A 13,319-nucleotide genomic window follows, 5' to 3' on the forward strand; every position below is an offset into this window, starting at 1 on the left:
AGGCGGGGAATGTTGGAGTCTGCAGTCACTGAAGCAAGGAAGCCTCATGTTCGCTTCCAGCTGCCTGGCTGCTGGCCGCCATCTTGGCTGACAGTTAATTTGCATAAGGATATGCTGATTAGCCAATGGGAAGGGTAGCGGTCGTACGCCAATTACCATGTTTCTCTTTTATTAGTGTAGATTAATAGTAATAAGAGAAAGTATTTCTTGCATAATCTATATATATATAAAACCCTAATATGCAAATGGACTGAACAGCAGAACAACCGAACAACCAAACAGCCAGTTGCTATGATGTGCGCTGACCACAAGGGGGCACACGCAGAACATGGCGGGCTTCAGCAGCAGGTGATAGAGTGCGGAACAGCTGGATGGTGGAGCAGGTGAGTGGGGGCGCCAGACCAAGGTGGGGCACCGGTTGCTGTCATTGAGGTGAGCCTCTGGTGGTTACTGAAAATTCTTTTCTTCCGCATACCATGGTCCCACCCAGTGCTCACACCTGCTGCTGGCGCCTGCCCCATTTGCACCCGCTGCTGGCACTGGAGTCGCTACTCGTACCTGCTGCTGGTGCCCAGTGCTGGTCCTGATCACTTGGAGCCATTACGGGGTATGAGCAGCAGCTGCCAGCCCCAATAGCTCCTGAGGGGTGATCAGGGCAGCAGCCGCTGCTCACACCGGATGATGGCTCTGGCCCCGCTCGCACCTGCTGCTGGCGCCAGCCCCAATTGCTCCATGCCGTTAGCAGGTGCAAGCAGGGCTGGTGCCATCAGCACATGGGAGCAGTGGTGACAGAAGCAGGGCTGCCAGCAGACAATGGACCATGGGCAGCCGTGGGAGTGGTTGGGTGGGGCATGGAGGATGGGCCGAGACCCACCCCTGTGCCCACTGCAGCCTCACCGCCCACAGTTCCTTTCAAGGTACACAAATTCCTGCACTGGCCCCCTAGTCTAGAAATAATTTTTTTTTCTGTATACATTTTAAAAAGCACTATTGTAAAGACAGTTGATTCTTGATTATCTGACATATAGAAAAAATCATAAACTCTGTGCTGTAGGGTTCAAATTCAAATGCAAAGTGTAATCTGTTATTGTTATTCCTAAGTATAGAAAGGTTTTACTAGACAAATCAAAGACAAAGCAACAATATGTGTTTATTATTCAGAAATGATGCTGCAGATAACAGTATTAAAGTGATCAATATAACCAGACATTGACAGTGTAAAAACATTTAATTTGATAATTATGATCCCTTAGTTGGATTGATGCTATAGAAATTTGGTCAGTTTTCAGCAAGCAGATATTTTAAAAACTAAAAGAATGAATTAAATTAGATTTTGATTAATTCAGTCATCCAATAAACCGTTACCATGATATGCCAAACACAGATATGTATTATAGTCAAAATATAGTTGAGTTTCCACATAATCTACTTAATATTGATGCAACATCTAAAGTTTTTAAAATCTGTAAGCTCATGTGTAATAAGATTTGTCAACTTTTCTTTCTGGCTATAGAATATAAGATTTTGGTTTGGTGTATATAGTATTTACCTCTTTATAACTCATCATTATAATTTATCTCTCTTGAGACTTAAGAATTTTTGCCCAAGAACTATGGATTGCTGCCTCCTTAAAGTAGCATAAAATATACACTTGAGACTAAATGGCTGTTCTCTTTCATATTCTGCTATCAGTCATCTGAAAGGGAATGGATCAATGTTGAGTCAGTCTTATTTTTCTTTTGAATGTTTAAGTTGAACTCTCTGAAGACTTATATGCCTTTAAAAATGTTAGCCTCAAACACCTATAATACCAAAGCGGGTTTATTTTGCCACTGTCAATATTTGTTTGTTCCCAGGAACAAAAAGCAAGAGCCCCAATCCACACTCTGCAGAGGAACTGACTTATCAGAATAAATCCTTGGCTTTCCTGATACTGGATTTCAATTTATTAAATAAATAAACAACATCACCGTTAGATGCTTCTCAGAATAAAATGTATAAGGCAATGGGAAAAATGAGTCATTTCGTGTGACCCATGTAAGTTTTTGAAATGCGTAAGGTATGTGAAATAAATAGCAATGGAAAGGTAAAATGTAGTATTGATATGGAATTTTTGGACTGGAACCCGGATTCTTTGTCCGCTGGAGTCGAAGAATAAATCCACAGACAGAAGGTGGTATAGCAAAGGTGGAAATTTATTGAAGAACAAGTACAGACTCTGACGTGGGTAAAGGAAAAGATTCTCACAGCACAGACTCCCAAGTAAGGAGGGGGAAGAGCCCCACTGAGTTCCTTTTCCCTATGGCTTATAAAGGCTACAGATCCTGGTGCCTTGATATCTCCTCTGATTGGTCACTATCCCCTTAGACTGGTTACTATAGTAACTCCTGGGCTCAAAGGTTAAACCTCACATGTGAGGTTCTCTCCCCTCCTTCCTTATTGCTTTCCTATTCCCTTTGGGCTTTCTTCTTCTCCTTCTGGATGAAGGGCTTCTTTTCCTTTATTTTGTAAATATAGACCTTTTGCTGTTCCCAGCTCCCTCATTCTATGGAAATGTACCTGTTGCAGCTTTTCAGCTTCCCTATTCTATGGAAATATACCTTCTGCTGCTCTGCAGGCCTGTGTTTCTTCCATGGTTCTCTTAATTTCCAAAATTTATAAAATTTTCTAAAATTTCCATAAGACAAAGAAGCAGCAACAGGTACATTTCCATAAGACAAGGGAACTGGAAGTAGCCAAAAAGGTCTATATTTACAAAATAAAGAGAAGGAAGCCCTTCATCCAGAATGTGAAGAAGAAAGCCCAAAGGGAATAGGAAAACAATAAGGAAGGAGTGGGGGAGAACCTCACATGTTTCATGTGAGGTTCAACCTTTGAGCCCAGGAGTTACTATAGTAACCAGTCTAAGGGAATAGTGACCAATCAGAGGGGATATCAAGGCACCAGGATCTGTGTGGGACTCTTTCCCCCGCTCCCACTTGGGAGTCTGTACTTGTTCTTTAATAAATTTCCACCTTTGTTATACCACCTTCTGTCCGTGGATTCATTCTTCAGCTCAGGCATACAAAGAATCCGGGTTCTAGTCCAAAAATTCCATATCATTAACTCCAAGAGGAACAATGCCCTCACATTGTTCTTTGAGACATAGTCCAAATGAGACTAGAGAGAGAAAGTTAAGGAGAACTTTTAAGATCAAAATATCATGAATTGAGGCTGGATCATGAGGGAAGATTTGATCAAATTTTCCCGAAGCTTAGTGTGTTAGAAATTAGACTATACTTTTTATAGGAGCTCGGTGTGTCAGCAAAGGGATACAAAAATTACCTGATGCCAGTTTATAGGCCTGACCTGAAGTTACCAGCAAAATCTCCACAAGACTAATTTGTAGCAAAGCACAAGGTACTTCTGGCCATAGACTTTAGAATTGTTTTGCAAAATACTGTTTTTCCCCTCCATTTTCTAGCTTGATTTGAGCAAGTGTTTTAATCTCTTTGAACCTCACTCGCAGTAATAAAACCTACCACACAATGTTGTTTTAAGGATTAATTGAGAAAAATGCATAGGAAGCATTTTATAGTGCCTGGAAAATTTAAGTCCACAATTCAAATGCATGTTACTCTAATTAAGGAGGGAGAATGGACAAGTACTAAAACAATTTCAGAGTAAAAGAATGGAAGAGGCCTATTGGTGAGGTGGTAGGAAATGCTCAAGATTTCAGCTGCTACCTTGTTGCTGTACAGACTGGTGACCTTGAGATATGCATTAGCCCCTTTGGTCTTGCAAAGCATCAAACCTATAGGTGAAAGTATACTAGGTAGATAACAGGATCTTTAGTATAAAAATCATAACTACAAATGAAGGGGAAATGAAAGTTGTCTTACTCTACAATGAAAGGAAAGAATCTCACTTGTACACATAGATAAGATGCAAACATGGAAAGCAATCATTCTACGTCAAGGACTTTACCATACATGACTGTAAATGGAATGGTCCTACATCATAAGGACTCCAGTATAAAAGATTCCTATCTATCTATCATCTATCTATCTATCTATCATACACACACACACACACACACACACACACACACACACACACACTAATAAAAGCATAATATGCTAATTAGACCGGACAGCATTCCAGACATCCTTCCGGACAAAGCCATGGTGGCGGAGGCCATGGCAGAGGCAGTTAGGGGTGATCAGGCAGGCAGAGGAGCAGTTAGGGGGAGATCAGGCAGGCAGGCAGACAGGCTAGCGATTAGGACCCAGCAGTCCTGGATTGCGAGAGGGATGTTCCACTGCCTGCAGTGGGACATCCCCCAAGGGGTCCCAGATTAGAGAAGGTGCAGGCCTGGCTGAGGGACGCCCCCCTCCCACATGAATTTCATGCACCAGGCCTCTAGTTCATATAGATATAGATATATACATATACATATACATATACATATACATATATATGTATAGATAGATAGATATGAATCAAATAGTTCTAGAAGCATATTGAAAATGTACTTTAAGAAATATGGAACAATTATATATTATTTCAGCTTTTAACTATACCATATAAGCTTTTTTCTTTAAGTGTGAGAGAAATTCAAGTATAATTGATGTTTTTTAATTACTTACAAGAAGATAGAGGTACATAAACAATTATTCTAAACTTGAAAATTTCTAGTATTTATTTGCCAAACTATATTTATATATTAGTAAATTTTGAGGTCATGATATTTACATTGATAGTATTACTATAATTTGGATGTTCTTCAGAAAAGCATTAAAATTCAGTCTAACACTTTGCAATGCTTAGCATTTCATAAGAGTTCAAAAATGCACTCGATGCAAATCCAAAAGTCCTGGTTGGTATCTCTTTGATACTTTTTCCCCCCCACTAGTTGAGTTCCAAAGTAGTCGTAAATAGCAAGAAAATGCAGTTTTTCTATAGGAATTCCTTGGCTATTACATGGTCCTTTATACTAACAGCTTGGAAAGGGTAGTATTTTAGCTGTTTATGTTTCTACTAACATTAATTGCTACTTCTATTTACTGTAACACTAGCCAGGTTTTGTGATTTATTTTTAAAGAAGAATTTATTTTGAGAAAAGATTTAAAAGGTAAATACTATGATGACCAATATTACCTTCTGCTAACTTGTTAAGAGATTGAGTACTGGATAATCAATCATATATTTATGGTAAATTTATCATAATTTTATAGTAAATTTATGGTAAATTATAATACAGTAGAGGAAATAAAAGCTAATTTTTCTAAAAAAGTAAACCTTAATGTTTTTCATTGTTCATGTTTTATTTTTTAACTAGGAAAAAAAAAAAAGAATGAACACCACATCCACTGATGATCAAAAAGTCCTGTGGCTAAGAATTTTTACAGTGCTGAGTTAAGCAGCAATGACAGATTTGGAACATGTATGAAACACAGCTCAAGGCTAAAAAATGTAATTCTGTGGATGCTAGGAGTGAAGGAAGCTAGAAATAATAAGATAGTCTACAAGGTCAATTGTACCATCTAATCAAAGTTTGCATTACAATAAAATAATTTTGCTCTCCTTTTAAAACAATATAGAAGAAGCAACCCTGGGCCCTATTTTTGCTACTTAAGAAATTTCACTTTATTTGCAAATTTGAAATCATCAGCATAAAATTTATTACCTAGTTGAGTGTAAGTTTCTAACTATTTCTTCTACCTTTGTATAAGATTGAACACTGACTAACCTCAAGCCATGGTTGAACAAGCAAGGTTTGTGGTGTGAATGTGAAAAATAAACATGCATTATCCTAAGGCATGTTTCAAACCACAAAGTCTGGCAGAAGGAAATTATCGAGTTTTACTTTATAGAAAGGATGTGACTAAAAGTTGTTGGTAAATCATTTTATTTTTGCAAGTCAATTTTCAAACATACTTCAGAGTCTGCTATTTTAGATGCACCTTTTTCTACCCATATCACACTAGGGGTAGAAAATATTTCCTGTCACCTATCACATTAAAGCATAATACTCCTTTTATTTCACGGGTTTTTTGTGGTGGTATTAATTGTTTAGAGGTCATGACTTTCTCTTAATTCACCTCACCTCACAGCTCCAAGTACCACTGCTATGTTGAAGAGTAATAATGCTATTATTTATACTTAATTCTAGACTCATATAATAATCAAATACTTTTGAAGACCTTTACAAGGAATTCTCACAATAAATTAAAAGGTGCAGAAATACATTGACTCTCTTTCTCCCACCTATAAAGCTTACATGAGGAAAGGTTACCAGTACCCATCAGATAACCTGAAATAACCTTTCCCTTTCTCTTCTGGGAAAGGAAATGGACTCCAACTGATCCATCTACTCCAACTCCATAAGGAGCTCCTATCCCTCTCTTCCATCACTCTGGTCAATACAGGGTATGGGTGCATTAGCCAGGCCTGACCTGGATGCAGAATCTCCTGACTGCAAGTGTGCATAGATAGGGAGGTGGGAAAAGAGGGGCGGGCGGGATGCTTGAAGTCAGAAACATCCACAGGGATTTCCTGGAATGTTTGAAAAATGAGAACTATTCTGAAAATGACAACATAAGGCTAAAGTGACTGACCACCAAAGAAATTGAAGCCAGAAGAGAGATAAAGTGGGTACAGCATGCTAATGACACATTAGATGCATTCCTGGAATTAGCAGTTGCTTACATGGGAACTTTTATAACTTAAAGCATTAGAAGTTATTTATTTGCCTGCTCTCCCACTCTCCCCAGAACATGGACTTAAGGCAACCAGTGGCTGTGACTTAGTCATCTTTGTATTTATTGTCTCTCTCTTTAAAATGAGAATAACTTGATCAACTCTTTGTTCCATTGAAGCTGTTCAAAAATTTTTTGAATGAAAGAGTGAAGAAACAAAATTTTTTCAAAAGATTTAAATACATAGAGAAATAAAATGAAGCATGACAGTTTCCTCATAGTTAATGCTAGAAAATAAATTTATTCTGAGTGTTTACAGGTACATAAAAATGAACATTTTACCTCTGAATAATAAGGATATGAGTTTGACCTGAGAAGAAGAGAATAATTAATGCCTGGCACCATGGCATAATGTCCCATAGAACAGAATTCTGATCACATATCTCATCTAAAATTTTACCCAGTAAGAGTCATATCAAGAACTAGCATGAAGGTCTTGAGAAATAGATCATGTGGTCTTGTCATAACTACAAATAAATTATCAAAGACATGACTGTTTGGTATTTCTGGGTTGTTGCTATAGATACAGGAGAACTGCAAATAAAAATGAATTTTCAGAGGCTCTGGGAATTGGGGATAAAAGTCACCTTTAGGAAGTCCCCGTTTAGTGTTCCATGTCCTTTAGTCACCTTGCCCACACTTAGACATTCAAAAGGGTGAGGCTGCTCCATGGTCTTCAGTTGGGCTCTCACAGTCTCCACTTCTCTATTTCTCCTATTCTCAAACTGCCCTATACTCATTCCAACTTCTCCGAGTATTATTTTATTCCTAACTCCTAAACCACTATCATTCAAAGGACAGACTCCAGGCCTGTGCTTGTCCAGTAATCTAAACTGTAATGTAACGTGATAACCGTTTCTGTGGAGTAGGTGGTGTGGGCTTTTTGGTTCTTATTTGAGAAATATTTTGTCAATCCTAATATAGATATATGTTTGGGTTTTCTTTTAAAATATGTAGTGGTGTATTTTGACAGTCACATTTCAGTTTTATCATGTAACTTATCACCCAAACTTGGACATCTTTGATAGTGTTAAGGAGTGCTATAATAATTGCCCTAGGATAGCAGTTGTAAACTGGGGCTCATCTGAGCAAAGTAAACACACGGCCAACCTTTTAAAATTTATCTGGACTTGATATTTGTGCAAAGCCCGAGAAAGGGATCAAAATAATCTTTCCACGTGGATTGCCAATTCTACCAACATGAATTCTTGAATATTTTTCTAGTGATCTTAATAATACCATTATCACATATCAAGTTTTATATATGCTTGGGCTTTTTCTTATACTTCATTCCTATTCATCTGTTCATATTCTGAATTACTCTTTATAAGGAGTCTGTAGTTGGTAGGAGAATCTCTTGACTTTTTATAATTTCTTCATAATGATTATACAACTCTTTTGCTCCATTTACAACTAAGAAATGAGGTAATCTTATTGACTTTTTTCATTTATATTATTAAGTTATATGCCATATAAATTAATTTTATAAATATTGGTTTATAATATTTAGGTATAAAACTGAATTTGACAAGTTAGTCATATGTAGAGTACTCTTGCTGAATTCTTATAAACACTCTGTCTTATTTGACTTGTGAGTATTCTTTATATATCCTGTGTACAAGTCCTTTATGAGAGATGTGTTTTGAAAATAATTTCTCCCAGTTTGTGGCTTGTCTTTATTTTCTTAACACTATTTTTCAAAGAGAAGTTTTTATTTTTTTAATTGACATTTTTTTCCTTTTATGGGCATACTTTTTGTGTTTCATATAAGGAATCTTTGACTCATCTTTAAAATGAGAATAACATAGCTCAACCCTCAAGGGGTTGCTACAATGATACAATGGCATAATTATTTGAAACTCTTAGTCCATCCCTTAGGCACGCAGTAAGTGTTCATTAACTGGTTGCAACATGGTTACTTGTGTGTGAATTTGCAGAACATAATAAGGCATATTGAACATACTAAAGCTAAATGTATGTTAATGTCTCTTATATGAACCTTAACTCATATAGTTAATGACTTCTGGGATGTACACATTCTGTAATTTAATAATATTTTCTATAAAATGTGTTCTCTGCACTGACATATATTTAAATGACATGTTGTATATGAAGCAGTTTTCTGTCTCAATATTTTTATTAGAATGTTATTTTGCTAGAGCCAGTGATATAGTATCAAGTTAATGTGACAAATGATAAATTTGGTGGGAATGCAAGTCTAAAAAATGCAATTTATCTCTGAACTGCCTGATACTTATGTCATAAAAGCTGTTAAAATGGCAACACATACATCTGAGATTATAAGAGGCCTCTGAGACTTGAGTATTAGGAACTGCTAAACAGTTAAAAATAAATCATAGAAGTGTTGTACTTATATTCTTCTTTTGTGCTTATATGATAGACACTGAGGTATTGGGAATCCATGAGGGAAGGTAATAAAGGAATTAAAATTTTGAACCACACAGTATTCAAAGGAACATTTACTTTATGTGCTAAATATTTATTATAAAATGGAAATCCCTCAAAACAATCTAAGATCATATTATTTATCACAAATAATGCTATTAGCCTAGAAGATGATTGGTTGATAAGAATTAGGTCTCTTCTGCAACCTCATCTAGCCCCAAGCAGAAAGCATCTATTCATGTGGCTTTCCTGATAATCTCTGAGTACTACTAACTATATTTACTACATTCGTTGAAGTAAATTCTGACCTCTAAACTTTGGCCATGAGACAGAATCTTAAACTTTTGAGATTATCTCTGTGGACAAGGGCAGCCTTTGTCAGGGGGGTGCAGTCTACAGTCTCTGACAACATAGTTATCAAAGGCTAATTCTGATTAACCTGCTCACAGGACCCATACTAATTCCCTTGTGTGGGTCAAAGTCCTATCCTATTCATTTTCTACAATTTACTTCACTCTGAAAATGCATAATTCTCAGTATGGCCAAGATTCAGGAGCAGGTGTAATTGGAGGACTGAGGGAAGCATGTAATGCATATAATAGTTTCAAATCTGTGCACTGACATAGAAATTTAGGCAAGTTGTTTAAGTTTAAATATTCTCATGTGCAGGATCAGAATAGTGCCTACCTTGTCAATTTATTCCAAATATGAAAAGAGATGAAGGATACCAGGTGGCCAGCACACCGTTGATGTGCATGAAATCCTTGCCCAGCACACTTGGGAAACAGTGCATCTTGCATAAGCTGTCAGTGACATCTAACCTCCTGCACTGACCTTCTGGTACTTCAGACTTCTGACTAAGGAAATATTCTTGTGCATCTTTAAGTTGATGTTCAAGTTCTGTGTTGATGGAGATTGTAGTTGTACACCACATTTCCCTTTGTGTGTTTCTAAATATGAAAGCATGATGAAATGTATCTAAATATATGAAATGAGATAAAGGACACAAGGTGGCCTAAAAACAACATTGATAAAAACAATGACTGATAAACCGATTACACTTATTCTAATATCTCCCTATATACCACATTAAGAGTGAAAACACTTTCAGAGTGCTTGACTAATTTCCCTTGTGATGAAGTATTTACAACTTTAACTGTAATGTCACATGCTCTTCAAACTCAAGAGACAGCAACATATAACTGACCATGTGCAAAAACGGGTTCAGGTAGGAGTATTCCTACTCTGTCTAGAGTTTGTCCTTGTGATTTATTAACAGTTATAGCAAATGTTGACATCATGGGAAAATGTCATCGAATTATTTTAAATGGGAGGCCAGTGTCAAATGGGGACAAATCAACTTATTGCAAATGTTGACATCATGGGAAAATATCATTGAATTATTTTAAATGGGAGGCCAATGTCAAATGGGGACAAATCAATTCTTGGAATCAGAACGACCTCTCCTTCAGCAGATCCTGTTAATATTTCAGCTTTGAGAAGCACACATGTGCGATTGGAGCCAACGAGAGCTTTATATGTATCGTGCATGCACAAGTCAATGTTTATTTTTAAATTGCCAGTGCACATCATATGTACCGGCCGGTTGGTGGGTCGGTCGGTTGAACAGTCAGATAGAAGGACGGTCGGTCACTTAACCTTTTATATATATATATAGACAAAAGCCTAATTGATTTAAAATAATTCTGAAACTTATCTTGGTATAGCAGGAGGTAGTTGGATGTGTTAATTTTAAAATTGAACATGGAGGTATTAATCATTTTGTAGTGACAAATGAATAAAAGAGAGAACTGAGCTTTTGTTGATAACTCATCCTTTTGAAATACTGACACAATTACTTGCAAACCACCCCACATCTCCCTGAGAAAAATGTACCTGCTTCTCTACTTCTGCACATTAAGAACTAGCCCTGAGCAATGTTAAAAAGCTTTCACAGAAGTTCTGGAGTGAACTAGAGTTTGAGATAACAGACAGCCTCTTGATTTTCTGACTCCCTAAATTTGTAAAGAAAAACACTCCAAACTGGCAACATGGGTACAAAAATAGGATGCTATTAGAACAAAGAGTGATATTCATGTTCTCTTTGGATTTTGCTGATAGTATTCATAATCCACATATTTGCCTCTCCCTCCATACTATGTTTCAAGAGAAAGGTTCTCTTCCAACAAAACTTATTTTACTAAAAATATCACACATGTGTGTATAGCAAATTAACACGAATTTCCTAGAGTGTGACAAGCACAGTCGTTAGCAGCAATGTATTCAAATATATGGGTGAAGTGATTTTGAAAACTATAAGCAAATAGAAAGCTTTTGAGTGAGGGCAATGTGTTTCCCACTTTCCTTGATCCCCTATTAAATGTTATACCTTACATTTTGGCATCTTCTATACTTAAAATAATAGAAGTCCCCAGCTCACATTTAAAAATAGGATTTATGTATGAAGCACATTAAATTTTCAGTTCTCTGCAAAGAAATTTGTTTATATCTGTATCCATGATCACTACGTATTTCAAACAGAGGTTGACATGTCCTATCCTCTTTGAAGTCAGCCCCTTCACCTATGCCTTTGACTTCATCTACCCTCTTCAAGAATCTTTTTCCTGCAGTAAAAATCAACTCTTCTCTTTCATTAGTCACATTATTTTACTTATAGACTCCTTTCTCCAAGATTATATATATGGCTAGTTCTGACTCAGTCTTAAAAAAATAATTCTCATTGGTAATTAAATTTCAAGTTGTCTGTTTTCTATCCTTACCATTTAACAAAACTTTTTGAGGGGAAGTCTTGGGTATATAAGAGAGTCTTTATTGTAGCCCAAGTAGCCATTGCTAACAAGGAGCCATCAGACAAAGCAGTCTGCACACCAGATGCTTAACAATACATCTTTCCCACAGAGCAGCTGCTGCACTGACTGGTCAGTAACATACTTTATACTAACTTAGACAAAAGAGGCTTCTTGCCAAAATAGTGACATCAGTCTTTAGAGTTATAGAAGGGTACTGCTGCACATTGCATACAGTGCAATTACTGTGTCCTTGCTTTTGCACCTGTGTATAACAAATTAGCCTGGAGCACTCTGATTAAGATTCCCACTCTCAGAGCGGCCTTGAACATCTGGTGTACTCTGGACAGGGCTCCCACACCTTATCAAACAGTTTAGTTGTTCTGTTTGGAAGGGCAGTAGCTAGTCTGTCATAGAGATGGGAACCTTAGTTTTCTTTACAGGCTAACTCATATTTCAAGACCCAATTCTGCCATTGTGCCTCCCCCAGGGAATCTTTCCTTTCAGTCCATATTAGGAATAATTCCTCTGCTCCAAAAGTTTCTTGAACCTTGCCATTTTATATTTAAATTACCGCTCGATGTCACCTCTGCCTCCACTCACTTGGGAAGGAACTGTGATATATCTGTTTCTTCAAGTGCATCACAGATCATGGAAGGGCCTCATTAATGTTGTTAAATTAACTACTTGTCCATCCCCTTCACTCGCGGAGCTACAAAGTCCTGACTCTTTTCTGTCTTCCTGGATTCCCTGTTTCAATCCTGTTTCAATCTAGTGCCTTTAGATTTTCCCACCAGATTTTAATTTTATGCAGTTACAATTTGCGTGTGTGTGTGTTGGTTAAAATCTATTCTCATGCCAAATTATAATTATATAATACAGTATTATTAACTATAATCACTTTTGTACATTAGATTCAAGAATTTAGTCATCTTATAACTGAAAGTTTTTACCTTTAGACCAACATCTCCCTATTTCTCCCTCACCTCCAAAGCCCTGGAAACCACAGTTCTACTCTCTGGTTCTGTGAGTTAGGCTTTTTAATTACACACATAATTGAGATCATATGGTATTTCTCTTTTTGTGTCTGACTTATTTCACTTTGCATAATTTCCTACAGGTTCATCCATCTTGTCACAATTGACAAAATTTCCTTTTTATTTATTGCTAAATAATATTCTACACACCATATATATATTTTTATCAATTCCTCCATTGACAGAGACTTAGGTTGTTTCAATATCCTAGCTATAGTGAATAATGCTGCAATGAACCCAGGAGTGCAGATATCTCTTTACGACATGGATATTATTTCCTTTGGATATATACTCACAAGTGGTATTGCTGGATCATATGGTAGTTCTAT

The sequence above is a fragment of the Myotis brandtii genome, unplaced genomic scaffold (genome assembly GCF_000412655.1).
Source record: "Myotis brandtii unplaced genomic scaffold, ASM41265v1 scaffold105, whole genome shotgun sequence".
NCBI lineage: Eukaryota > Metazoa > Chordata > Mammalia > Chiroptera > Vespertilionidae > Myotis > Myotis brandtii.